The 25,689-nt window shown below is 44.2% G+C and overlaps 1 pseudogene; it reads left to right on the plus strand.

Moving 5' to 3' along the window:
- The first annotated feature begins 2,887 nt into the window (after window positions 1–2,887).
- LOC120852811 lies at window positions 2,888–4,168 on the plus strand (annotated as a pseudogene).
- Window positions 4,169–25,689: the final 21,521 nt, after the last annotated feature.

A 25,689-nucleotide genomic window follows, 5' to 3' on the forward strand; every position in this document is an offset into this window, starting at 1 on the left:
ATTATCTAAATGAATTCTTGATGTTCTCTGTGGGATTAAGCAACCACTGAATATTTGTTTTGGAAAGTTCTACCTGCTCTTTCTCATTGAAGTATAATTTACATACCATAACATTCACCCTTTTAAAGTGTATAATTCAGTGGATTTTAGTAGGCTCACAGACTGTACAACTCTCACCAGAACATTTCATCATCCCCTATACCCTTTAGGCAATCACTCTCCATTCATCTCTCTCTTTAGCCCCTGGCAACCACTAGTCTCTCTGTCTCTATAGATTTGCCTATTTTGGACATGTCATAGAAATGGAATCCTATAATGTGCTGCACTTGGTGTCTAGTTTCTTTCATGTAGCATAAGTGTTCAAGGTTCATTGTGTTCTAATAAGAGTCAGTAGTTCAGCCCTTTTTAAGGCTGAACAATATCATATTGTATGGATATACCATATTTTGCTTATCCATTCATTAGCTGATGGACATTTGAGTTGTTTCTACTCTTTGGCTATTATGAATAACATTGTAGTGAACATTCATGTAAAAGTTTTTATCTGAACATATGTTTTCACTTCTCTTGGTAGTATACCTAGGAGTAGAGTATATGGTCATATGGTAACTCTTTGCATAATGTTTTAAGAAACTGCCAAAATATTTTCTAAGGCAGTTGTATCCTTTTACATTCCCACTATCTATGTATAAGTTTATGATTTCTCTACACCCTCAATAACAGTTGTTATTGTCTGTCTTTTCTATTATGACCATTCTAGTGGTCATAACAGAAAAGACAGTGGGTATGAGGGGGCTCCTCCAGTGGCTCAGCTGGTAAAGAACCTGCCTGTTAATGCAGGAGATACAAGAGATGTGGGTTTGATTCCTGTGTCAGGAAGATCCCTTGGAGAAGGAAATAGCAACCCACTTCAGTATTCTTGGGGGCTTCCCTGGTAGCTCAGTTGGTAAAGAATCTGCCTGCAGTGCAGAAGACCTGGGTTCAGTCCAGGGGTGGGGAAGATCCCCTGGAGAAGGGAACAGCAATACACTCCACTATTCTTGCCTGGGAAATCCCCTGGACAGAGGGGCTTGGCAGGCTACAATCCATGGGGTTGCAAAGAGTCAACATGACTGAGGCACTAACACCTTCACTTTGGGGGTACTCTGGGGGCTCAGATGGTAAAGAATTTGCCTGCAATGTGGGAGACCCAGGTTTGATCCCTGGGTTGGAAAAATCCCCTGGGGAAGGAATGGCAACCCACTCCAGTATTCTTGCCTTGAGAATTTCGTGGACAGAGGAGTCTAGTGGGTTACGGTCCATGGGATCACAAAGAGTCGGACATGACTGAGTAGCTAACACACTCAGTATTCTTGCCTGGAAAATTCCATGGACCAGAGCAGCCTGGCAGGCTACATTCCATGAGGCCACAAAGAGTAGGACACAACTGAATGCACATGTGTGTCCAAACACACACACACACACACACACACACATACACACACACAGAGTGAGTATGAAGTAGTATTTCACTGTAGTTTTGATTTGCATTTCCCTAATAATTAATAATATTCATGTGTTTATTGGCAATTTATATATCTTCTTTAGAGAAAAGTTTATTTCTTCAAGTCCTTTATCCACTTTTTGTTTGGGATATTTATCTTTTTATTGGTGAGTTTTAAAAGTTCTTTAAATATTCTGGATACTAGACCTTTATCAGATACAGGATTTGCAAATATTTTCTCCCATTCTGTGGCTTATCTCTTTAGTTTCTTGATACTATCCTTTGAGAAGCAAATATTTTTAAATTTGATGAATTCTAATTTGTTATTTTGTGTGTGTGACTTGTGTTTTAGGTGCCATTCTAAGAAATCACTATCTAATACAAGGTCATGAAGATATGCACCCATATTTTATTATAATTGTTTCACAGATTTCGCCTTTACATTTAGATATTTAGTCCATTATGAGTTAATTTTTGTATGTGGTATGAGAGAGAGGTCCAACTTCATTCTTTTACATATGGAGATCTTGTTCATGGACCATTTGCTGAGAAAGCTATTTTTTCCCCATTGAAAATCAGTTGATTATAAATATATGGGTTTATATCTGAACTCTCAATTCTATTGATCTATAGGTCTACCCTTATACTAGATCCAAGTCATCTTGATTAGTATAGCTTTGTAATAAATTTTAAAATTAGGAAGTATAAGTCCTCTAACATTTTTCTTCCTTTGCAAGATTGTTTTGTCTGTTCTGGATCTCTTACATTTCTCTATGAATTTAAGGATTAGATAGTTTCTTAAAAGCAAACAAACAATCCAGCTAGATTTTGGTAGGGATTGAGTTGAATCTATAGATTAATTTGAAGAATATTGCTATTTTAAGTTCCTGAACATGAGATTCTCTGTATTTATTTAGCTCTTAATTTCTTTTAATGATGTTTTAGAATTTCAGTGTATGGATCTTAAATTTCTGTCTTGAATTCATTCCTAAATGGTTTATTCTTTGAGTACAACTGCACATGGAGTTGTTTTCTGAATTTCATTTTTGGATTCTTCATTGCTAGTATACAGAAACAGAACAGTATTTTGTATATTGATCTTGTATCCCACAATCTTGCTGAATATATTAGTCTAAAAGTGTGTGTCTGTGAATTTCTTAAGATTTTCTTTATATAAGACTAACCATATGATAGTTTTACTTCTTTCTTTCCAGTCTGGATGTCTTTTATTTCTTTTTCTTGCCTAACTGCCCTGGCTAAAAACTCCATTACAATGCTGTGAAGTATTAAGAGAAAATCCTGATCTTGGGAGAAGGCTTTCAGGCTCTCACCATGAAAACTTTTTCTCATTTTAATGTTTGGCAATTTCTTCAGATAAAAATCCTATTTCCTAAAAGTTTTCAGATTATCTGCATTTAAAATATCTGGAGAGGCGGCTCTCGTGGAGGCAGCTAGTGCGAGGCTGTGGAGCTCTGACCGCACGTTGTGCCCTGCGCTGCCCAGACGAGAAAACAATACAGTCAGGATGGCTAAAGGTGATCCCAAGAAACCAAAGGCAAGATGTCTGCTTATGCCTTCTTTGTGCAGACATGCAGAGAGGAACATAAGAAGAAAAACCCAGAGGTCCCTGTCAATTTTGCTGAATTTTCCAAGAAATGCTCTGAGAGGTGGAAGACCATGTCCGGGAAAGAGAAGTCGAAATTCAATGAAATGGCAAAGGTGGATAAAGTGCACTATGATCAGGAAATGAAGGATTACGGATCAGCTAAGGGAGGCAAGAAGAAGAAGGACCCTAATGCCCCCAAGAGAGCACTGTCTGGATTTTTCCTATTCTGCTCTGAATTCCACCCCAAGATCAAGTCTACAAACCCTGGCGTCTCTATTGGAGATGTGGCAAAGAAGCTGGGCGAGATGTGGAATAACTTAAGTGACAGTGAGAAGCAGCCATACATCAACAAGGCAGCGGAAGCTGAAGAAGTATGCGAAGGATGTCGGAGACTCTAAGTCTAAAGGGAAGTTTCATAGCACCAAGGGTCCTACTAAAGTTGCCCGGAAAAAGGTGGAAGAAGACGAAGAGGAGAAGGAGGAGGAGGGAGAGGGTGAATTAAAAAAAAAAAAACTGTTGATCTGTCTCCTTGTGAATACCTTAGAATAGGGAGTGCCTTGATTGACACACCTCTCACCCAAGAGGTGTCTGTTGCCCTCATTATGTTTAATTACCCAATTGGATCATGATCATATCGTAGTCTCTCAAAGTGCTCTAGCAATTGTCAGTGGTTTACATTAAGTGGCCATGGGTGTCCAGAGCACCTGGAAACTGTTTCAAAGTTGTACATATTTCCAAACATTTTTAAAGTGAAAAGGCTTTCATGTTATCCTCACTCTATGCACTTTGCTGTTGGTGTGACAAGGCATTTAAAGGTGTTTCTGGCTTTTTTTTTTTTTTAATTTCTAAAGTGGTGTGTTAATTCTGTGGTCATTGGCTAGAAATTCCGAGTTCTCAACTGTACATATCTATAGTCTGTAAAAAGAACAAAGCAACCAAGACACACTCTTGATGCTCCTTGCTTGGAATGGAGGCTGTGGGCACAATGCCTTCCGGAGGGGCCGTAGCTCAGGGCATGCACTGTGGGGCTGGACCTGTGGACACTGCAGTGGGCATCCATTTAGCTTCAGATTGTCTTGTTTTTGTATACAGGCTCTATGTCCAGGGGCTTAAATAGTTGCCACTTGTGGGATTAGTTGCCCCAGGGCCTGTGGAATCTTCCTGGAGGAGGTATTTTTACCGTGTCCCTGCATTGACACGGTAAAAGTCATCCGTACATACAGGAAAAGTCATCCATACATACAGTAAAAAAAGCAACTCAAATTAAGAGGCCCACAAACAAGAAAAAAAGGGAAAACTGAAGAATGAAAAGGTGTTGCATCTCAACCTTATTGGTGAAAAACTGCAGTGGTTTCAAAATCATCTTGAACCTCAAAAAAGTGGGATATTCAAAGAGAGATGCTTGTGAATTAATTGAAAGGTATTTGAATCGATTCAGTAGCGAGCTGCAGCAGATTGAGTTACAGAACAGCATCAAGGACAGGCGGCGGGGGTAGCGTCGGGGGGAGTGGCACTGTTTGCAGGAGGCAGTCATCAAGCAGACCCTGGAGTGAGAGCGGCAGCAGTACCAAGGCTATAGCCTCGAGATTCCAGACATTTTATTTATTTATTTATTTTTAAATGTAATACTGTTTATTTAACTTCAAAAACACTTCAACATTCTAAACATACAAAAAAAAAAAAAAAAAAAAAAACCAACATTGCAGATCGTGTTTAGTACAGAAGGTTCTTGAACTTTCACTGGTGCAGTGGCTCTTGGCTTTGCTGACAATAAAAATTTTAAAATTTTTTTTAAAAAAAAAAAAAAAACAGTTTAAAACTACCACACTTCAACTAAAAAGGATCCAAAACACTTCTCATGCCTGCTGACCACCGCCCCTGCTGCCCCCCGCCTTTTCCACAGCTAAGAATGACAGCAGGATGCTATGTCACCGTATACAAAAACAAGACAATCTGAAGCTAAATGGATGCCCACTGCAGTGTCCACAGGTCCAGCCCCACAGTGCGTGCCCTGAGCTACGGCCCCTCCGGAAGGCATTGTGCCCACAGCCTCCATTCCAAGCAAGGAGCATCAAGAGTGTGTCTTGGTTGCTTTGTTCTTTTTACAGACTATAGATATGTACAGTTCACAAGGTGACTTGCTCTTTTTAAATTCACTTTTTAAAAAATTTCTCTTCTTCAGTTGAATCATCTCAATTGACCTAACTGCAAGTTTGCTGATTCTTACTTCTGCCTGCTCAATTCCGCTGTTGAGTTCCTTTAGCAAATGTTTTTATTTTGGTTATAGTGTTAATACTTTTCGACCTCAAATTTCTATTTGGTTTGTCTTTATAATTTCTGTCTCTTTATTGTTATTCTCTATTTGCTGAGACATTATTCTCATTATTTTATTTAATTCTTTAGATATGGTTTCTTTGCCTTTTTTGAACATAATTGTGTGTGTGTGTGTGTTAGTTGCTTAGTCATGTCTGACTCTTTGCAACCCCATAGACTATAGCCCACCAGGCCCCTCCGTCCATGGGATTCTCCAGGCAAGAACACTGGAGTGGGTTGCCATTTCCTTCTCCAAAAGGAACTATAGAAAGAAAGAAAGTCAAGTTGCTCAGTTGTGTCCTACTCTTTGCGATCCCATAGACTGTAGCCTACCAGGCTCCTCCATCCATGGAATTTTCCAGGCAAGAGTACTGGAGTGGGTTGCTATTTCCTTCTCCATGAACATAATTAAAAGAGCTAGTTTAAAATAGCTGGGTTTCCTCAGGTAGAGTTTCTATTGATTGCTTTTCAACTGAAGCATATTGTGTCATATGTTCACTATATGACACCGTCTCTCTTTTTCTTTGCATATCTTCTATTTTTTTGTTGTTATTGAAAACTGGACATACCTAATAATTCAAAAAGCAACTCTGGAAATCAGATTGTGCCCCCATCCTCAGACTTTGTTTCTGCTATTCCCTGGAGTGTGTCGGGGCACGTTTCCTGATATGCCTTTGTATATCTGATTGTTTTAGCCCTGCCCTAACTAGAGCTCTCATCTGCATTCTGACTCTCCCTTCTGAGTCTTGCAGGCAACCCAGGCACCGACAAATATTGGGATTTCTTGTTACCCAAGGTTCCTCTGTGGTCACAGCACATTTTCACACAAGACACTTTGGATTAACTTCAAGATTTGTCTTGACACTTGGCTGAAAACTTCCTCCAGCTTTGGCTTCTGTGACAAAGACTCTATTTATTCTCCCTCTACCTCTTTCTGCTCCTCTTTGACTCTTTCCTGGGCTCATGGTCTTGCTTGGGGTTTGCCACACTCTCACTTTTCTCTTTCTCCTCTCTCCAAGTGCATCTAGTCTTCAACTCTCTCCTCTCTGTAGCTCTTCCATGATGAAGCTGGAATGCAGTGATAATGAGAGTTAGCTTTGGAGTCAGCCAGACCTGGGTTTGATATCTGGCTTGGACATTTACAAGCTGGGGAATCTTGGACAAATTTATTTACAGCTCCATTTCTCAGTTTCTCATCTATCCAATAAGGATAATAATTATACTGCCTCAAGGAGTTTCAGGAGGCTTAAAACTTTCATGTGCTCATGATAGAGTAAGTGCTCCAAAAATTAACTTTGGGGTTCTACCGTCACTTAGACTCAGTCTATCCAAACCAAGCTCATAATTTCACTCCAAATAAACCCTTCTGTCTTCCATGCTCTCCAGCCCTCTAGTCTCCTCACTTTGTGAGTCACCTGTAATCTGGGCTTGTTCACTAAGGATGATGACTTCCCACATGGATCTAATATCACCAGAGCTTTTGAATGCCCAGTTTTTTTGTTTTCTTTATTCTTGAAGCATCATTCACTTAATCCTGCTAACTTTTCCTTCAAAATATCCCTCTCCCCATCTTTTCTTTCTGCCTTCACTGACTTTGCCCTAGCTCCACGCTCACTGAACTCTGAGTGGAGTGACACCCCTGATACCACAGCTTCTGATCTGCCTCACAGGAGCTAGAGTCCAGGCAGCTTCCTGGTCACTGAGGCTCTTGTCCTTTCTTCTGGCAAGGTAGAGCCACACACTAGCCAGGGAAACTACGGGAGGGGGTTAACTGTGGGATTTGAAGGCAGGAGTTCTTGATTCTAGACGAAGCTCCGCCATGGATTTACTAGAGAAGCCAGGCAAGCCCTTCATATTCTTTGGATCTTGGTTTCCCCATCCATGCAGTGGGGATGCAGAACTGAACTGTTTTGAGTGCTCCTGCCAGCCAGCTCTGATGTATGCTGATTTATCACATGTGATTTCTTTCACATGCCAGGCTCATTCATGGGGCTTCTGGGATGTTATTCTTCCTTCATTCTCTCTCTACTTTGATAGACTTGTCTTCTAAGGCAAATTCTCCTTTGCCAAGTTTTATTCAGACCTTGTTTCCTGCCCCTGACTCACTCTTGGCTTCTTCCCCTACCCTGCAGCCTACGGTGTATATGCTGATACACAAATTTACTCTGATTGTTGGCGCAGCTTCTACTTCTGTTGTCGCTTGTCTTTCCAGAGAATCTCTGCAGTATGCCTCTCCCTTTCCATCCAGCTGCTACACAGATACATACAGGACTTCCCTGGTGGCTCAGACGGTAAAGCGTCTGCCTACAATGCAGGAGACCTGGGTTCAATCCCTGGGTCAGGAAGATCCCATGGAGTAGGAAATGGCAACCCATTCCAGTATTCTTGCCTGGAAAATCCCATGGACAGAGGAACCTGGTAGACTACGGTCCAAGGGGTTGCAAAGAGTCAGACACGACTGAACGACTTCGCTTTCACTTTCGCTACACTGATGGCCTGTGGGCTTTTTCTAAAGCATAAATTGGAACTTGTTACCACCTTGCTGAAAAACCCTCAGTGGCTCCCCACATCCCCAGAATAAAGTTTATTTCCTGAGCCTCCTTTTGTAGGTTCCCACACCCCTCTACAGTCTGAACCCAGCTGTTTCTCTGTTCAGTTGTTTCTGAAGGAATGGTCCTTCCAACCTTTTACTCTCTGTTCCCTCTGCCTGGACTGCACCTTTTCCCAATCCAAAGAACGATTGCATACTTCTTTGTCTATTGAAATCCTGCTTACCCACCAGGTCTCAGATCAGCTATCGCTTTCTTGTGAAGCCTTTCTTGATGTCTTTATTCAAAGCAAAGCCCTATTGCTTTTGGATCCCCGCAGAATGTTACTCATCCAGTAGAGAAGAATCACTTTCTTTCTTCTTCATATTATAATAAAGGCAAAGACAGTGTCTGTTTTAGGACAGATGCTTGGCAGATATGGTCTTCCCTGGTGACTCAGACAGTAAAGAATTCACCTGCAATGCAGGAGACCCAGGTTCGATCCCTTGTTTAGGAGGATCCCCTGGAGAAGGGAATGGCAACCCACCCCAGTATTCTTGCCTGGAGAATCCCATGGACACTGAAGCCTGGAGGGCTACAGTCCATGAGGTCACGAAGAGTAGGACACGACTGAACAACTAAGCACACACACACTTGGCAGATAGGTGGTGCTCAGTAAACATTTGTTGAAATACTGAATAATTTTTCTCAGGTTATCTGGCTTTAGACTCACTCCCCAACCAGGCTACTTGAGAGGCCACCTCCAATTCATCTATCATAGAAAGATCTTCTCAAAGAGCAGCTTGGTTTATCTGCTGCTGAACCCAACTCCTGTTTATCCACATTTAAACAAAGGAACAGGAAGAAGCAAGGATTAGTGCAAGATCCTCATCACTGAGTGCAGAGACACCTACTAGCATGGGGAACTCTGGTGGAATTCCCTGCCAGTGTGCACAAAAGCAAGTGGTTGATGATGTCCACAGCCAGGATTTGCATTGGTTGAGCTGGGAAATCTGAACATTTGGATCCTTCCAAATACTAGGTTGTCAAAGCTGGAGCTGGCCTTCGAGATCACCATGTCCAAATAGATGCAGAAGCTAAAGTCACATGAAGGCTTCCCTAGGTCACACAGCAGGTTGGAGCAGGGCTGAGAAAGAAACCCAGGGCTCTCACTCCTAGGTCTGAGCTCCTCCCTCTCCACCAGGCTGTGAAGTTTTATAAAAATTGTTGTAACTCCTGAATGTCTTACTTCATGAACAGGGATTTTCCTAGAGCTGGATTAATATGACCTTGAAATTGGCACCAGTGCTTTAAATTGCAAGAGCAGAAACACTCATGGATGAGTAAGAGAGAGAGAGAGGGAGAGAGAGAGGAAGTGTGGGAGAGAAGAGAGAAGAGGCAGACAGAGAGAAATACAGGGGGAATGAGACATGGACAAAGAAAGAGATAGAGGCAGAAAGAGAGAGAGATGAAAATGATCAATGATCCACAGGCAAAGAGGCCAAAAGAGAGTCAGAGGAAGCAGAGATGGAGGAAGGCTATGCAAACAGAGGCCCACCTCTATTCTTCCTATCTCCTCCCTCTACCCATCCCTGGGAAATGCTTCAAAGGTGAATACAGCTGTTTACACTTTGGGTTCTCTGAGGCTTATAGGATGACATGGCCCCAGACATCCTAAGACTTCTTCATTGGGAGCTGCAGCTTCAGCTCTTTGGGTGGCATAGGCATATGAGGTGAGGATTCAAAAAAAGTGTTGGGGTTTATCCAGTAGCTTCTTCCAGGTTTCCTGGGGCTGCAGAAAGAGCTTAGTGGAGCAGGGATGTCAAGAACTCTGGCTCTGGTTTGAGTTTGGCACTGCCTGGCTGGGTGTCTTGAGGTTTTCAACCCAGGCTTTGGACCAGCTGATCCCTGAGGCCTTCTAGTTATAAAATTGATGACTGAGCCTTTGGATTTAAAGATAAATGGTTCTAGCTCTTCTTGGATGCTCAGCCATTATTTTGGAATTGTGTTTGCCATCAAGGATGTGAAAAGAGAGGGATTATACATCCAAGGAGACAGACTCCACATGTTGATACCTCCAACAGCAACAACAACAACAAAATCTTTTTGGTAGAAATGTTAAGTTACAGACCATCAGAGCTGGAGAGCACCAGACACATCTTTATTCATTGCTCAGATGGGAGAGAGAGACACAGAAAGCTATTGTCAAAGTAGAAGCTAGAACTTAGATCTACTGGCTCCCAGCCATGTCCCAGGTATCAGACTAAATGTTGAGTGGCAGGGGGCGGGGCAGTTGGGAGAACACAGCTGTGGTTTCATTGGCAATGAAAATAGCCAAGGTGCCAGAAACATCCCCAGATTTTGGGTTGGGCAGCACTTCTTTACCCTTCCCACTCCACACTTTAAATTAGGTTGTTATTCAGAGCTCATTGTGTAGTCCCACATCATTGCTCTAGGAGCTGAGAGGCAACTGGCTGCACATCTACCCTTCATTCACAAAGAACTCCAACTTGTAGCTCCTCTGTCTCAAAGCCTTGCCAGCTGTTTCAGCACTATCTTGGAGGAGGTTGCTTCAAGCTTTGGAGAGTGCTTGACAGTGGCCGAAGAAGGTAGCAGATGGGATAGTTGGGAAGGTGAAAGGGATGTTAAAAAGATGAAGGTCAGTAAAAACTTATTTACATTACACACCACAAATCACCATGTGATGGAACTAACTTCCAAAGGCATGCTGGGGTTAACTTTTTCTTCATTCCCTTACTTATTCATATACTTATTCATTCTTTCATGTAACGAACCAGCTAGTCATTATTGACGTACATGCCCAGGAGCGTTGATGGTGGTGGAGATGGGTGGCATTGGTGGTGGTTGGTAGTGGTAGGGGGTGATTTTACCAGTGGGTGGTATTGTTGAATGTTAGTAATTGTGGAGGTACTGATGTTGTGGAGTAGGCGATGCCACCCCACTCCAGTACTCTTGCCTGGAAAATCCCATGGATGGAGGAGCCTGGTAGGCTGCAGTCCATGGGGTCGTCACTTTCATTTTTCACTTTCATGCATTGGAGAAGGACATGGCAACCCACTCCAGAGTTCTTGCCTGGAGAATCCCAGGGATGGCGGAGCCTGGTGGGCTGCCGTCTATGGGGCCACACAGAGTCGGACAGGACTGAAACAGCTTAGCAGCAGCAGCGACTGATGCTGTGGTGGTAGTGGGTGGTAGTGATAGGTTGGTAGTGTTGGCAATGGTGGGTCCTGGTGATGAGAGATGGGTGTTATTTGTGGGGGTATATTGATGGGCAGCGGTGATTCCAGTGTTGTTGATGGGGTAACAGTTGTGGTGCCGAGTGGGTTGTGGTGGTGGTGAGGGGGTAGTAGTGACAGGTGTTGTTTTAGGATAAAGATGTTTTTAATGGGGGTAATGGTAACAGTGATTTGTTGTTTATGATGATGATGGGTTTGGAGACGGTGACTGTGATGGTATTTTTTAAAACTAATTTTAAAAGTTTATTTATTTTGGCTGTGCTGGGTCTTCAATGCTGGGCAGGCTTTGCTCTGGTTGTGGTGAGCAGGGGCTACTCTCCAGTTGCCGAGCTTGGGCTTCTCATTGTGGTGGCATCTCTTGTTGCTGAGCATGGGCTCTCGGGCATGCAGGCTTCAGCCTTTGTGATTCCCAGGCTCTAGAGCACAGACTCAATAGTTGTGGCACATGGACTCACCTGCTTCTCAGCATGTGGGGTCTTCCTGGACCAAGGATTGAACCTGTGTCTCCTGAACTGGCAGGTGGATTCTTTACCACTAGCAGAGAAACTGCCAGAGAAGCCTTGTGATGGTGTTTTTAATGGTGATAACAGGGTGCTGTTTTGAGGGGTAGTGATGGTGGGTGAGTGGTTGTGACTGTGGCAGTATTGTGATGGAGGTTGTATTTTCTACTGCTGTCACAAGTTACCACAAATTTAGTGGCTCAAAGCAGCACAGAATTATTGCCATATAGTTCTGTAGGTCACAAATCCAACGCAGGGCTCCATAGGTTAAAATGAAGGTGTCAGCCAACTGAGCTCCTCTCTGGGGGCTCTAAGGGAGAATCTGTTTCTGGCCTTTTCCAGCTCTTAGAGAACACCTGCATTCCTTGTCTCATGGCCCCCTACTTCCCTCTTCAAGGCCAGCAATATCACAGCTCTCCGACCCTCCTTTTATTGTCAATCTCTCTAACCACAGCCAGGAAAGAGTCTCTGTTTTTATGTACTCAATGGTTAGATTGAACCCACACAGATAACCCAGGATAATTTCCCCATTTCTAGGTCCTTGTCCTTAATCACATCTACAAAGTTCTTTTGCTATGTAGGGTAATACATTTATAGGTCCCAGGGATTAGGCTGTGCACCTCTTTGGAGAGTGACTGTTCTATCCCAGGGCTTATAGTCGTGGGGGTGGTGATGGTGGTAGTGATGATGATGGTGGTGGTGGTAACTCTGGTGGTTTTTGTTGATTGAGGTGTCAGTGATAGTGAGTGAGGTAATGGGGTGGGTCACAGTGGTTGTAGTGATGGGGAAGAGGTGATGGTGATGATGTTCGTGGGCAGTGGGTGTGATACTGTGGGCAGGTGGTGGATGCGAGAGTGTATTTTTGAAAAGGGGAATGGTGGTGGTAACAATGGAGATATTGGAGGTGGTAAGCTGGGCAGTGGAGACAAATCACCCAGTTTGGTTCTCAGTGCACTGGTAGTCTGGTTGGGAAGAAGGTGTGACCTGGCTACAACACCATAATTGCAGATGTACAATGCTCAGGGATGTGGAGGGGAAATGGAGAGCTTTGGGGGCTTGGAAGAGGTAGACGTTTTTGCTGTTTAGGGCTTAGGAAGTTATTCCTGGATCCTGAAGTGTAAGTAGCCATAATTAAAGAAGAAATCTACATAAAAATAATAGTTTTCTTGCTTTTATATTTGTAATGACTGCTAATTCAACAGAACCAAGACGTATAGAAAAGAACAAATGAGAAAAATTTTAAATTAACCAAAGTCTCACTTCCTAGACATGATGATGGGGGAGACAGGTCATTTTCACATTCGGAAATGGAGGTTTAGAGGTTTTGGACTCAGGACATTCCCTTCCGGATGGAAGAAGCAGTATGAGTGATGGCCTGAAAGTGCCAGAATGTAGGGGTTATTCCAGAGCAGCTGTGCCCATCAGCAGGCGTGAGGATCCTGCCTTCTGCTGGGGAAGAGAGGGCACATGGGGCGATGAAAGTGGAGATACTGCTGACAGAGTTGGACGGGGTGGTGGGGTAAGGGTGGAGCAGAATGCTCTCTCCCTCTCCCTGTGCTTTGTCCTGTGACCCGCCTGGGTGAGCAGATAAGCTTCGCGGACCACTGCGTTCTGTGTGTCGCTCCCCAGGAGTGTATTGAAGTGTATCGAAGCAGGTTGCTGCAGCATCTCAATGAGCAAGGGAGATCTGGAAAGGAATAAGGTCATAGTCCTTTTCTCTGCTCCCTTTGCACCAACCCTTCCCCTTTTGTGCCCATAACAGAGCCTCCCAGAATCCCTGACATTTCTGTTTATCTGTGGATCTGTATGATGTCAAAGGAACATGCTAAGCAATGACCTTGGGGAAAAAGATCTCTTTGGGTCCTACTGAGATTTAGGGTTACTTGGAAGTTTTCAGTGCAGTTTGAGAGCAAAAACTTGTCAGAATTTTAAGAGCCTTTAAAAAAAAGTATACATTTCTTTTAAATTATTTTTGAGAGGACAGCATCATGTGGCATGTGGGACCTTAGTTCTCTGGCCAGGGATCAAACCCACATCTCCTGCAGAGTCTTAACCACTGGACCCCAAGGAAGTCCCTTAAGAGCCTTTTAAGGGTGATCAAGACCAGATCTTTCCAGCCCTTCCATCCTTCTTATTTTATAAGTCATGACAACCTTTTGTCAAGCAATATCTTCAGTGAAAATCCAACATGGAGAAGCCTCCAACAAAAAGGAGGCTTCTCTGGTTGAAGCAAAGGAAGAATTTCTTGCCTAGCTGAATCCTCGATCAACTCAACCCCAGCCAAGGATTGAAGTGTGAGATGGGGATGATCACATTTGTCTTTCAGGGCTGTAGGAGGATAGAATGTGATAATGCATGTGAAGCTCCCAGGATGATGTATGTAGAGCTCCTTGGCACTGTTCTAAGGCTTCCACATGATATCTCATTTGGTGCTCCAAAAACAAACTCTTCCAAGGCAATATTATTATCCTACCATTTTATACATGAGGAAAATATATCACAGAGAGGGTATGATTTGCCCAAGGTCACGCAGGTCCCAAGTAGCAGAGCTGGCATTTGATGCAGGCACCATTGTGCTAAGACCCACAACCAACAGGGCCTTCTCCATTCCTGAAATTTCAGTTGTCGCATCTCACTCCCTGGCTACAGCTCCCCTCTGCCCTTGCTCTTCCACCTTAGAGACACTTATAGGTGCTTTTGTATCCTTTCCCATTTCGCCCCCTTCTATTAGCCCTTCTTATCTTCACTTTATCATCTCAAATGCTTAGATTCATACTGGCAAACTCATTGGCTCTCTGAGCCCCAGACTTACTTACTACCACGTCTGATGAAAATTTGACTTTGCCTATCTGGAATGAGACAAAAATCTCTTGTTTGATAGCTGGCTACTTTGGAACCTTCTAGAAGGACTGTCAAAGTCTTCTTCCAGGTAAAATTGCCCCTTTGCTCAGAGAAGCTCTTTTAAGAGCCTTTAGGTGAGACACAGGGGGTGGGTGGAGCTGGGGCTGTTGGGGGAGGTTACTCTCAGGTCATGCCTTGTGTACCTTTAGGGGCCTACTCACAGTGCTTCTACTTAAACGGGACTCAGCACATTGTGGAGCATGTCCTGCGCCCTCCTGCCACCTGCACCCAGAAGAGCCTTAGCGGGAGAGATCACAAAGGATGCTTTTCAACACTACCTCTGGAATATGAGAGGAAGTTATACTCTTATCTGAAAATCCTCAACCATCTGTAAAATGGATTCCAGTGTCCTTACTTTGGACTCAAGGCCCTACAAAATCAGGTCCCTGCGTATCTCATAGGATCACACAGCTGCACCCACACCAACTTCCCATCTCCCCTCAAACACCAAGCATAAGACAGCCTCAGCCTCTGCCTTTGCACCTGTGTCCCCTCTGCTGGGCCACAGACCCCTAGATACCCAAATAGCCTGCTCCTTGATTTCATTGTCTTTGCTCAAATGTCACCTCCTCAGAAAGGCCTCCCCTGACCTGCCTAGCTAAAATTGCATGCTGTCACTTTCTAACTCCTCACTCTGCTTATATGTCCCTCAAGCCCTGATCATTATCTGATGTCAAAGTATAATTTCCAAAGAATCAAAAACATGACTTTCACACAACCATCCAGTGGGATGTGCCAGTGATTTATTTAACTCACAGTGAGGGTGTCGACAGGATGACAAAATTGGTTCAAGGAAAGTATGAGAAACTGATATATGTGATCAATGGAGAAAGAGACCTGGAATAAGATTGCAAAGTTAAGATACTAAGTTGGTTGATGTCTGATAACACAATGAAACTGCAACCTTTGGGGTTATCCTTTCCTCCAGACAGAGGAAAGGATACTTTCCCATTTTCTTCTCTGCTGGACAAAAATCACTTGCTGCTTATCAATCTTCTTTAAGTTAGCATTGTACTTCTTAGAGTCTGGGCCCTAATCAATAGTAAATAGTAAGTCAAACAAAAGTTACTTTCCTAGAGCAGTGCTGTCCAAAAGGACTTTCTATTATGAAGGAAACATTCTGTTCAATATAGCTATGCCACCCCATATGATAGCCCCCCATGGGACTAGTCAGTTCTTGAAATGTGGTTGGTATGACTGAGAAATAGACTTTTAATATTTAATTAAGTTAAATGAAGTCTCAGTAAATTTAATTGATACATTAAATAAACCTTATGTCTTTGTATATACCAATGCACCCTGCTTATTTAACTTATATGCAGAGTACATCATGAGAAACGCTGGGCTGGAAGAAGCACAAGCTGGAATCAAGATTGCTGGGAGAAATATCAATAACCTCAGATATGCAGATGATACCACCCTTATGGCAGAAAGTGAAGAGGAACTAAAGAGCCTTTTGATGAAAGTGAAAGAGGAGAGTGAAAAAGTTGGCTTAAAGCTCAACATTCAGAAAACGAAGATCATGGCATCTGGTCCCATCACTTCATGGGAAATAGATGGGGAAACAGTGGAAACAGTGTCAGACTTTATTTTTGGGGGCTCCAAAATCACTGCAGATGGTGACTGCAGCCATGAAATTAAACGACGTTTACTCCTTGGCATATTGAAAAGCAGAGATATTACTTTGCCAACAAAGATCCGTCTAGTCAAGGCTATGGTTTCTCCTGTGGTCATGCATGGATGTGAGAGTTGGACTGTGAAGAAAGCTGAGTGCCGAAGAATTGATGTTTTGAACTGTGGTGTTGGAGAAGACTCTTGAGAGTCCCTTAGACTGCAAGGAGATCCAACCAGTCCATTCTGAAGGAGATCAGCCCTGGGATTTCTTTGGAGGGAATGATGCTAAAGCTGAAACTCCAGTACTTTGGCCACCTCATGCAGAGAGTTGACTCATTGGAAAAGACTCTGATGCCGGGAGGGATTAGGGGCAGGAGGAGAAGGGGATGACAGAGGATGAGATGGCTAGATGACATCACTGACTCAATGGACATGAGTCTGAGTGAACTCCAGGAGTTGGTGATGGACAGGTAGGCCTGGCGTGCTGCGATTCATGGGGCTGCAAAGAGTCGGACACGACTGAGCGACTGAACTGAACTGAACTGAATGTAACGTATAATAATGCAATATAAATATAATATGATATAAATAATTTACTATGATATAAATATAAATTACATGTAAATATATAGTTTATATTAAATATATTCTATTAATTAATATAAAGTTAACAAGTTAAAATTAAATTTAGGTGTCCACCATAAATTTTAGTGGCTACCCTATTGCCCAATTGGACAGCACATCCCTGGAAAGTCAGATGACAGCTTGTTAGACAATGTTGTAGCTGAAAGGGAGTTATTTTCATATTTTGAATAATTTTTCTTAACTTTGACATCATATATTTGCTTTTGTCTTCTGTCCCTACTAGAAAGTAAGTTTCAAAATAGTGGGCACTTAGTGCTGTTTTCTACATGTCGCCAGTACAGAGGAGGGGTGCCCAGAACATAGAAGTCAAGTCAATAAGTAAATGTAAGGGGGCTGGAGTCTCACCAGAAGCTGAAACAATAAGGGACTCCCCATAGTATGTTTGGCTGATAAACTTTAGCAAGAGTGATGCCTGATGTTTAATTTTAAATGATTTTCTTACTCCATAAAGTAATATTCTTCCATGACCCTCAGACCTTCAGTGAACTTACATGGCTCTAATAGTTAAAGGTTTGGGGTGGAGGTGGGGATAAGGGCTGTGGGGAGAGGGCCAGGCCTGGAGGCAGGTGCTGACATGCTGGGGATGGGGAGGTGGTTGATTTGGGTGCAGACAGGTAGCACTAGAGTGGACAGAGGACTCCCCAGAGAGATGGGAGTGCCTCCTGGGGATCCTAAAAATACCAAGGAGAACCTCAGGCACCATGAAGTTAAAGAAAGATGAGTCTAGTTACTTACTTTGCACGATGTATTAATATTAGAGTAAGTGACCTGTAGTAACAAATGTCTTACAGTCACAGTGATTGAACATCAGCAAGGTCTCAGGACAGGGTCCAGATCTTAGAGGACAAGGTCTAGTGTGAGTAGAACTAGACCTTGTAGTAGGTTTACATAGAGTGAAGGTGTGGTTGATAAATTCACAAATCACTTTTTCCATCTTTGGGCTGCCTTGGGGCCTATGTCTAAATGGGGAAGTGTTTACTTAGGGAGTTTACATGGGGTCTGCCAGGAAGTTCTGATGCTCTGGGTGCAGAGAAGCTGGGAGACCACAGCTCCCCTTTCTTATGCCTCCCCTTTCTTGATCCCACGCATTCCTCCACTTTTGGCCAACCTGAGACCACACAGCTGACTCTTAGATCAGCTGAGTTGCCTGCTCTGCTGGCTTCCCTTCTCTGCCCAAACTCCTCTTGCCCCACTTTTCTGAGCCACCTAAAAAATGTGGCCTGTCTCCTGAGGGTGGGAATGGTGGCGGGGTTGGCATGAGGAGGTGGCACAGGTCTCATTTGTAAGGCACCCTGGCTGCCCATGGATGGCTGAAGATTATAAATGGAATGAAAAGGACTGTTTCTCTCTCTTATTCAGGATGGTCATCAAATGCACTGGTAAATGTGATTATGAAGTTATCAAGCTGCACCATCCCTTTAAGAATGAGACCTGGAATCATTACTGGAGTGCCTCCCGGAAAGACAGAATGTCAGATATTGAGGGTTCTCGCCTCTCATTGTACAGAGACCTGGCAATAGGGTAGCAAACAGGGCAGGACTGGGCCATGAACCAGGGTCTCCTGTCTCCCAGCCAAGCACTTGTACCCTCTCCCCTAATCTCAAAGCCTCCCTCAAAAGTGCCTGTGTTATGGACTTGTCCCCTGGTCCTCCCTGCCCTTCTCCCTGCCACCAAAAGGCCAAGATGAAGTGGGATAGGAGACACAGTGGAATGCAGAGAAATGCCTTTTTAGGCTGCAGGGGCTTCCATTCTGGGACTGGAGCTGAGAACTTGTTTATGAGGGCCTTATCTCTGGGTATGGGCCCCCCATGTCACTCTTCTGTCTGGACTAAAGGGCTTGGGTGGGGTGGCAAGTACTGGTCGCAGGCTGTGCCTGGGACTGGGATCCCAGCCTGCCACGTGACTCCATATCCCTGATATCTGTGCTCTATACTGTCCTCCCTGCCTGGGAATTCCCTGTTCCTCTCCCTTTCCATGTAACAGGGAAATCCACCAACATCAGAGTTAGAAAGGCCCTTAGAAATCTTCCAGCCCCCCTCATTTTGTAGCTGGAGAGAGAGGGGAAGGGGCTTCTGTTTGGCTACAAGCCAGTCAGGGCAATGCTGGGACTAGAGCCTGAGGTTTCTGAACCAGCCTAGAGTTTTCTGGTGCTTTATGTCGCCTCTTGCTGATTATCTTGTCTTGTCTCATCTTGTCTCATCTCATTAAGGATGAGGGGCTAGAGAGGCAGCACTGAGATGGGATCCTTAAATTGGCTTTTGAAAGCTCTTGGCTTGTATAGTGAGTGTATCATCTGAGACAAACCCTTCCCATGCCCCTTACCCAGACTCCCTCCTGGTGGCTCCTCCGTTGGCCAGGCTGTCTGTGTGGGGTTTCAGGACAAAGGCTGCACAGGGGAGGAGTGAGTAATAGTGAGTATGCTACTCCTCTGGGCTTGTGCTCTTGGAACAAAGGAGGATGGACAGGCAGCCCCCAGTTAGGACAGGTCCTTTGGGATTTCATGGAATTCTGTGGAAGGGAAATTAGAGCAGGTAAAGAAGGAGCAGAGATGTGATTTAGCCCTCTTGTTGCCCCAGCCAGTTGAGGGGTTTAATGGCACCTCTTCCTATAGGAATTTCTCCAAGCTTGATTTCTGGATTCCTTAGGAGAGAGGCAAAACTCAGAATGTGCTTGGTTCACTCTGTCAGGATGCTCTTGGTTATCACAGAAACCTGATTCACATAAGTGTAGGACAAGGAGGAGAGGAGGTTATTGGGAAGAAGCTGGACTTTCCCATATCACTAAATCTTGAAAGTCCTTTCTCACCTCTACAGGTTCACTTCAGGGACATGGGAACTTGAATGCAGCCCAGCCCCTCCTCCCATCTTTCATCTCCACTTATCTGTATGTCAGCCCTGTTCTCTAACAGCTTCTTCCATGTTAGGGGACACAGCACTGACCATTCTCCAGGGTCCCATGACTCAGAGCTTTGCTATGAGGGACAGACGACTCCTCTGCCTTTGGGTCCGGTTGGGGGAATCTCCAGGAGGACTTAAACCATCCTGGGGTCGGGGGAGAATCCATCCACGGCCTGAACCATTATGGTGCTGGGATCTGTCTTCAGAGAACAGAAACCATGGTGAGCTAAGGGAACCTCCTTCCAGGAGCCTATACCATTTGATTTCTTCTGAATGCTTGTTGATGTTTCCTATAAGCCATACTTAGGTGGGGCTGAGCTGTGAGCAGCCTCAGATTCAGGGCCATTGCAGTTGAACCCAGTAACAAAGCAGAAGGCAGAAAGTGCTCCAGGGCTAAAAGAGACAGAGGTGGTGCTCTGGGTTGAGAGCAGTTTTAGAATGAGAGAGAGCAGAATACATAAAAACTTGGAGGAACCAGGACTCTCTAGTGTATGGGGCAGGTAGCATGAGATGAGGCTACAGAGTTCCAGGAGGCAAGTGGAGACTACAGAGGACAGGAAAGTGACAGGGTCAGACTTGTGTGACTACCTGATGTGGGTTAGCGATCTGTCTGGCATAGGGTTGCTGAGTGGCCTGTTTTGGGAACACACTTTCAGTGAGGTGTAGAAAGAAGGGACTGAGGTTGAAATCAGATGAGGGAGTGGGTGGCAGCCATGGGCTTCTCCTAGGATGGCCTCAGCACTCCTGCACCATTTTGGAAAAACTGTATTAGCATAATTGAGCCCCTTTGTTCTGTGTGGCTGTTTCTCCAAGGAAGGGGAAAAGGAATTGCTCTGTGAAACTTAATCAACCAAAGAAACTGCTTTTGGTCGGATTCTAACATCTCACTTAACTTTCCTTCCCTGGCCTTGGCTCTGCCATCAGCTTGTTGAGGCAGACAGAGTTAGGTTCCGTCCTTTAGGGGCTGGAGTAAGCTGAAGTTTTGGCCGGTCACTGTAGTGAGGGGGGAAATCTTGGCGGCTTGGTTGGGTGGCAGGAGAGCATCTGAGGCTCTGGGGATGGGGAGGGCAGGGAAGGTTCAGATACATGGCTTCTCCTCATAGGGATTCAGGTGTCTGGGAGTCCCTCCTGGGTCAGAATAAACAGAGCACCTTCTTAGAGCTTCAGTTGTCATCAGAGATTTTAGAAGAGAAAAATCCTGTATCATTTTTATATTAAAGTCTGATGGATATATTATGGAGTAAAATGCACATTTTGAATACTTTAAAAATTTTTTGGTAAAATACATGTAACATAAAATTGACTACCTTAACCATTTTTAGATGTACAGTTCAGTAGTATTAAGCATATTCACATTGTTGTGCAACCAATCTCTAGAACTCTTTTCATCTTGCAAAAATGAAACTCTGTACCCATTAAATTAAAACTTCTCATCCTTCCCTCCCTGCAGCTCCTGGAAATCACTTCTACTTGCCGCCTCTATGAGTCTGACTACTCTAGATACTCTATATAAGTGGAATCATACAGTAATTGCCTTTTTGTAAATGGCTTACTTCTTTTAGCATAAGATCCTCAAGTTCCCTCTGTGTTATAGCATGCAACAAGATTTCCTTCCTTTTAAGGCTGAATAACATCCCATTGTGGGTTTCCCTGGTGGCTCAGTGGTAAAGAATCTGCCTGCCAATGCAGGAGACATGGCTTTGATTCCAGGGTGGGGAAGATCCCCTGGAGAAGGAAATGGCAAATCACTCCAGTATTCTTCCCTGGGAAATCCCATGGACAGAGGAGTATGGTGGGCTACAGTCCATGGGGTATCAAAGGAGTCCAACACGACTTAGTGACTAAACAACAAGAACAATAACATCCCATAATATGAACAGGCCACACTTTGTTTATCCATTCTTCATCTATGGAATACATGGGTTGCTTCTACCTTTTGTGAATATGCGCCTATGAACATGGCTGTGCAAATATTTGAGATCTTTCTTTCAATTCTTTTGAGTATATTCCCCAAAGTGGAATTGCTAAATCATATAGTAGTTCTATTTTCAATTTTTTGAGGAACTACCATACTGGTTTGCACACTGGCCATATCATTTTACATTCTCATCACAGTGCATAGGTCAGTTTCTCCACATCTCAGTTAACCCTTGTTATTTCTGTTTTCTTTTACATAGTAGCCATCCTAATGGGTGTGAGGTGGTACCTCCTTATGGTTTTGTGCAGACATTTTTAAAAGGAAAAGAAACATCTCGCTTCTGATGGCTACATTGAGCCTCACTCTCAGGGCCTGAGACTAGGGCATTCCAGCTCCTCAGCCCTCAGGAGCTTTCAGATCAGAGGCAGAGAGAGCATCCAGACCTGGACTCAGCATGCTGTGTGGGTCTGCAGGAGTCACTGCCCTTCCTCCTTCCCGCCTGCTGTCCTTCTTGCTCTCGTAGCTTAGAGGGCAGGATAGACCGCACGTAACTGTGATGTCCAGCCGGATGAATCCCTTTTGAGGAGAGTCAAAGCATTAGGCTCAGAGGATAGGGCAATTCCTCCTCTCTGGTGATATCCAGGGAACAGCTTTATGGAGAGGTGATATCAAGCTGAAGGTAGAGAGGATTTTGCAGGTGGAAGGAAGTGGCATTACAGAGTTTCTCCTTTTATTAGTTACAGGAGCAGGTTTGAAGGATTTCAGTGTCTCCACACTTTCTTGCCCTCCCCATCCCTGCTGGCCAAACTGCCCCTCCTGTAGGTCAGGGGAGCCAGTGTCTTCAGGCTCCTTCTCCATCCCTCTCCTCCAATGTGGCATTTAGCCCTGCAGATCACTCTCTTTTTCTTGAAATTCTCTCCTTGGTTCCTCAACACCTGGCTCTTTTGATTTTTCTCCTCTTCTCAGACTGCTCCTCCCTGTCTTCTCTGATATTTCTTCTAGCTCCTGAAGTGTTTCTAAGGGTGAAGCCTTGGCAGCTTTCAGTGTGATGGGCTTGTGCAAACCTGCCATCAGGATCCCAGAGCAGGGGCTGGCAGTGGTTGAAGGGGTGACCAGCCCGTGCATTTAGCCTTGATTCCTGGTGTCCCCAGAGGAATCCCACTGTGTCCTGTTGCCTCTCCTGCCCTAGATAAAGTAGCAGCAGCAGCTCCTTTCTGGTTGAGTTCAATTGATTTAAGCTCCCACAGGCACCTGTGCATCTGGTTAGGGGGACAACAGTAGAGGACACCAGGCAAAAGCTTCAGGGGTCATTCTTGCATCTAGTTTTGTCATGAAGACATAGATGAATCTTTCTGGCCCTGCCCTTTAAGCGGAGAGCCGGATTTGGTAAAAGGCAATGGCAGTCACTGTGATAGGCTGTGTGAGAGAGAGGTGCCCCATTTTAGTGGGAGCTGGAGGAAGAAGACAGCCAGCCAGCCTCAGGCAAGCTTCAAGTGGCCTTGACAGCCTCCCTGGAGAGATAAGCGGTGTGAACACACAGTAAAAAGGCAGTGTGTTCTCAGAGGCATTAGAGAAACAAACGAATACTTTGGGTTTTGGAATAAGAAGACATTTACCCCTATTTGGGCATGAAGTTGTCACAAAGACATCCTGATGAGACAGAGATTGAGCCACACCCTGGGAGAATGGAAGCAGAGAAGAGATGGAAATAGAAGGATGAGGGACAAGAGTCAGAAAGGCCCCAGGGGCAGGAACCTGTGCAGTATGTCCAGGAAATGGCATGAATCTGGCATGACGGGAGCGTTTTGGTGACGGAGAAGCACAGAAGATTCTAGAAGAGAGGTGGGTGGGTGGGGGGAAGTGTGCAGTGATTAGCAAGTCACTTCTAATGACACAGTTGAGACTGCCATTAGCTAAAGTACCAGGTTTGAGAAAAGTGAAATCCAATCTGTGTGGACTCATTAGCAATGATTTCTAGGCCAGTGAAGTGGGAGCAAGTCTAACCTTTTGGAAAGCAGTTGCTTGAGGCATCAACGCACAGCTCCTGTTCAGCAGATCCTCAGTCTTTCTAAGGATGCCATTTTAACCTAGTTTCCTGGAGCTTGTACAACTGAATATTTGATGTTTTAACAATTGAATCAGAAAACCTCAAACAGGTTAAAAAGAGCTGTCATTTTAAGCTTCCTGTTGGCTCAGTTTTTGCCTGGGTGTCTATCGGCTGGAGAGGCTGAGAAAAGAGACACAGATGGAGGAGCAGGTCTGCTGGGGGAGCGGAAGGCATGTTTAGTTCTGGCCTGAGGTGCACAGTGACTCCCAAGTGGGGATTTCCAGCAGATTGTTGTGTTTATGAATGTGACTTCTCGGGTATAGATTTGGAAGTGTATTAGACAGGGTATTTCTAGTTGTGAGAGACATAATCCTAATTTTAACTACATGAAGCCAAAAAGGCTTTTTTTTTTTGGCTCATGTAAGTAGAAAGTACAAAGGATGGTTGCCCCTGTTAGATGTGGCTGCATTTAGGGGTTCAACAATGTTGTTAGAGCTTTGTCTATCTGTCCACATTCTCAGTTCTGCCATCTCGGCCTCATTCTGCAGGGAGCTTCTCTCTATCAGACAGGTTTTAGTATCACCAGTGGAAAGAGGCTAATTTCTTCCAGCAGCAAAGTCCTTTGGCCAGGACTAGATATGAATAAGGGTACTAAGCACTGGGGCAGAGGGAGGAGTGATATTATGATTGGTATTTCCACTCTGGTCACATGGAATGGGGAGAGAGGAATTCTCCAAAGCAGACGAGGGGCGCTGTTGCTGGGGACGCATGTGGGCCAACAAATGCTACGGCATCCATGGGCTCTGTCTGGGCAGCTTCATTGCACAGGTGGTAATTCTGAAGCTAGAGGAGTGGATGAGATCATCTTGGGAGACTGTGAAGAGACGAGAGAAGAGAACTAAGGCTCAACCTGCCCAAGTTCAGGGTAACGTTAGAGGCAGAAGATTGGCCCTTAAGAGTCTTCCAGGAGCCAGGACAGGCAGTAAGGGTCTAGATCAACGCAAACCCCAAGAGGAGACATTTCAAGGAGGAAACAAGGATTGGATTCACTGCAGATAGCTCCAGCAAATCAGCAGTGGAAAAGTGTCCATGATTTAGCAATTAAGCCACGGATGAGCTTGGAAAAAAGCTAGGGAGGGGTGGGTTAGAGCTTGGGGCTATGAAAGGAACTAGAGAGTGAGGGAACCAGAGAGGTTGGTGCATTTTTTCTTTTGTTTTTGTCCTAATGAGGAGACATTGATCTTGTGTTAGTGCTTAAGGGAGGGGTTAAAATTTGGGGACAGGGAGGAGATGCTGGAGGAGATGGGCAGGGCTGGAACTAAGGACAGAGGCAGCAGGATTATCTTTGTCTCCAAAAGACCTGCATACAGCCGTGCTACATGAGTGCACTATTTATCTTACTTTTAAAAATTGTTTTAGGGATAATATTATATCATATGAATTTCCCATTTGCCTTACAGTACTGATACTTATGTTTGAAAATTAATTTTTTAATTACAAAGATAACATTTGTGTATGATAAAACAGAATTTAAATAATTCAGAAAGGAATAAAGACATAAAATAAAAGTCTTCTTCATTTTCCTTCAGGCTGCCTTCCTCAAGGTAACTGCTTTTTAAAGTTTTCTCAGGAATTCTTCCAAAAACTTTTCATGCATATGTAAGTGTATATGTGCATATATATAGACACGTGGGATCCTACAGTGCATTTTGTTCTGCCCCTTGCTTTTTTCACCTGGTGATGTGTCTTAAAGAAACTTCCTCACTAGCATATACTGAGATCACTCATTTTGTTCCAGAAGCAGGATGGTGTTCTGTTGTGGAGTGGAGCAGGGTCTGTTCAATCAGTTTTCCACCACATGAATTTACTGTTGTCTTCAATCTATCGCCATTAGAAATAATATTTCAGTGTACATTTTTACTACAGGTGTCTGTACACTGAAAGAATTATATTTGTCCATTAAATTCCTAGGAAATGAAT

This window comes from Oryx dammah, unplaced genomic scaffold, assembly GCF_014754425.2.
Source record: "Oryx dammah isolate SB20612 unplaced genomic scaffold, SCBI_Odam_1.1 HiC_scaffold_1, whole genome shotgun sequence".
NCBI classification, from domain to species: Eukaryota; Metazoa; Chordata; class Mammalia; order Artiodactyla; family Bovidae; genus Oryx; species Oryx dammah.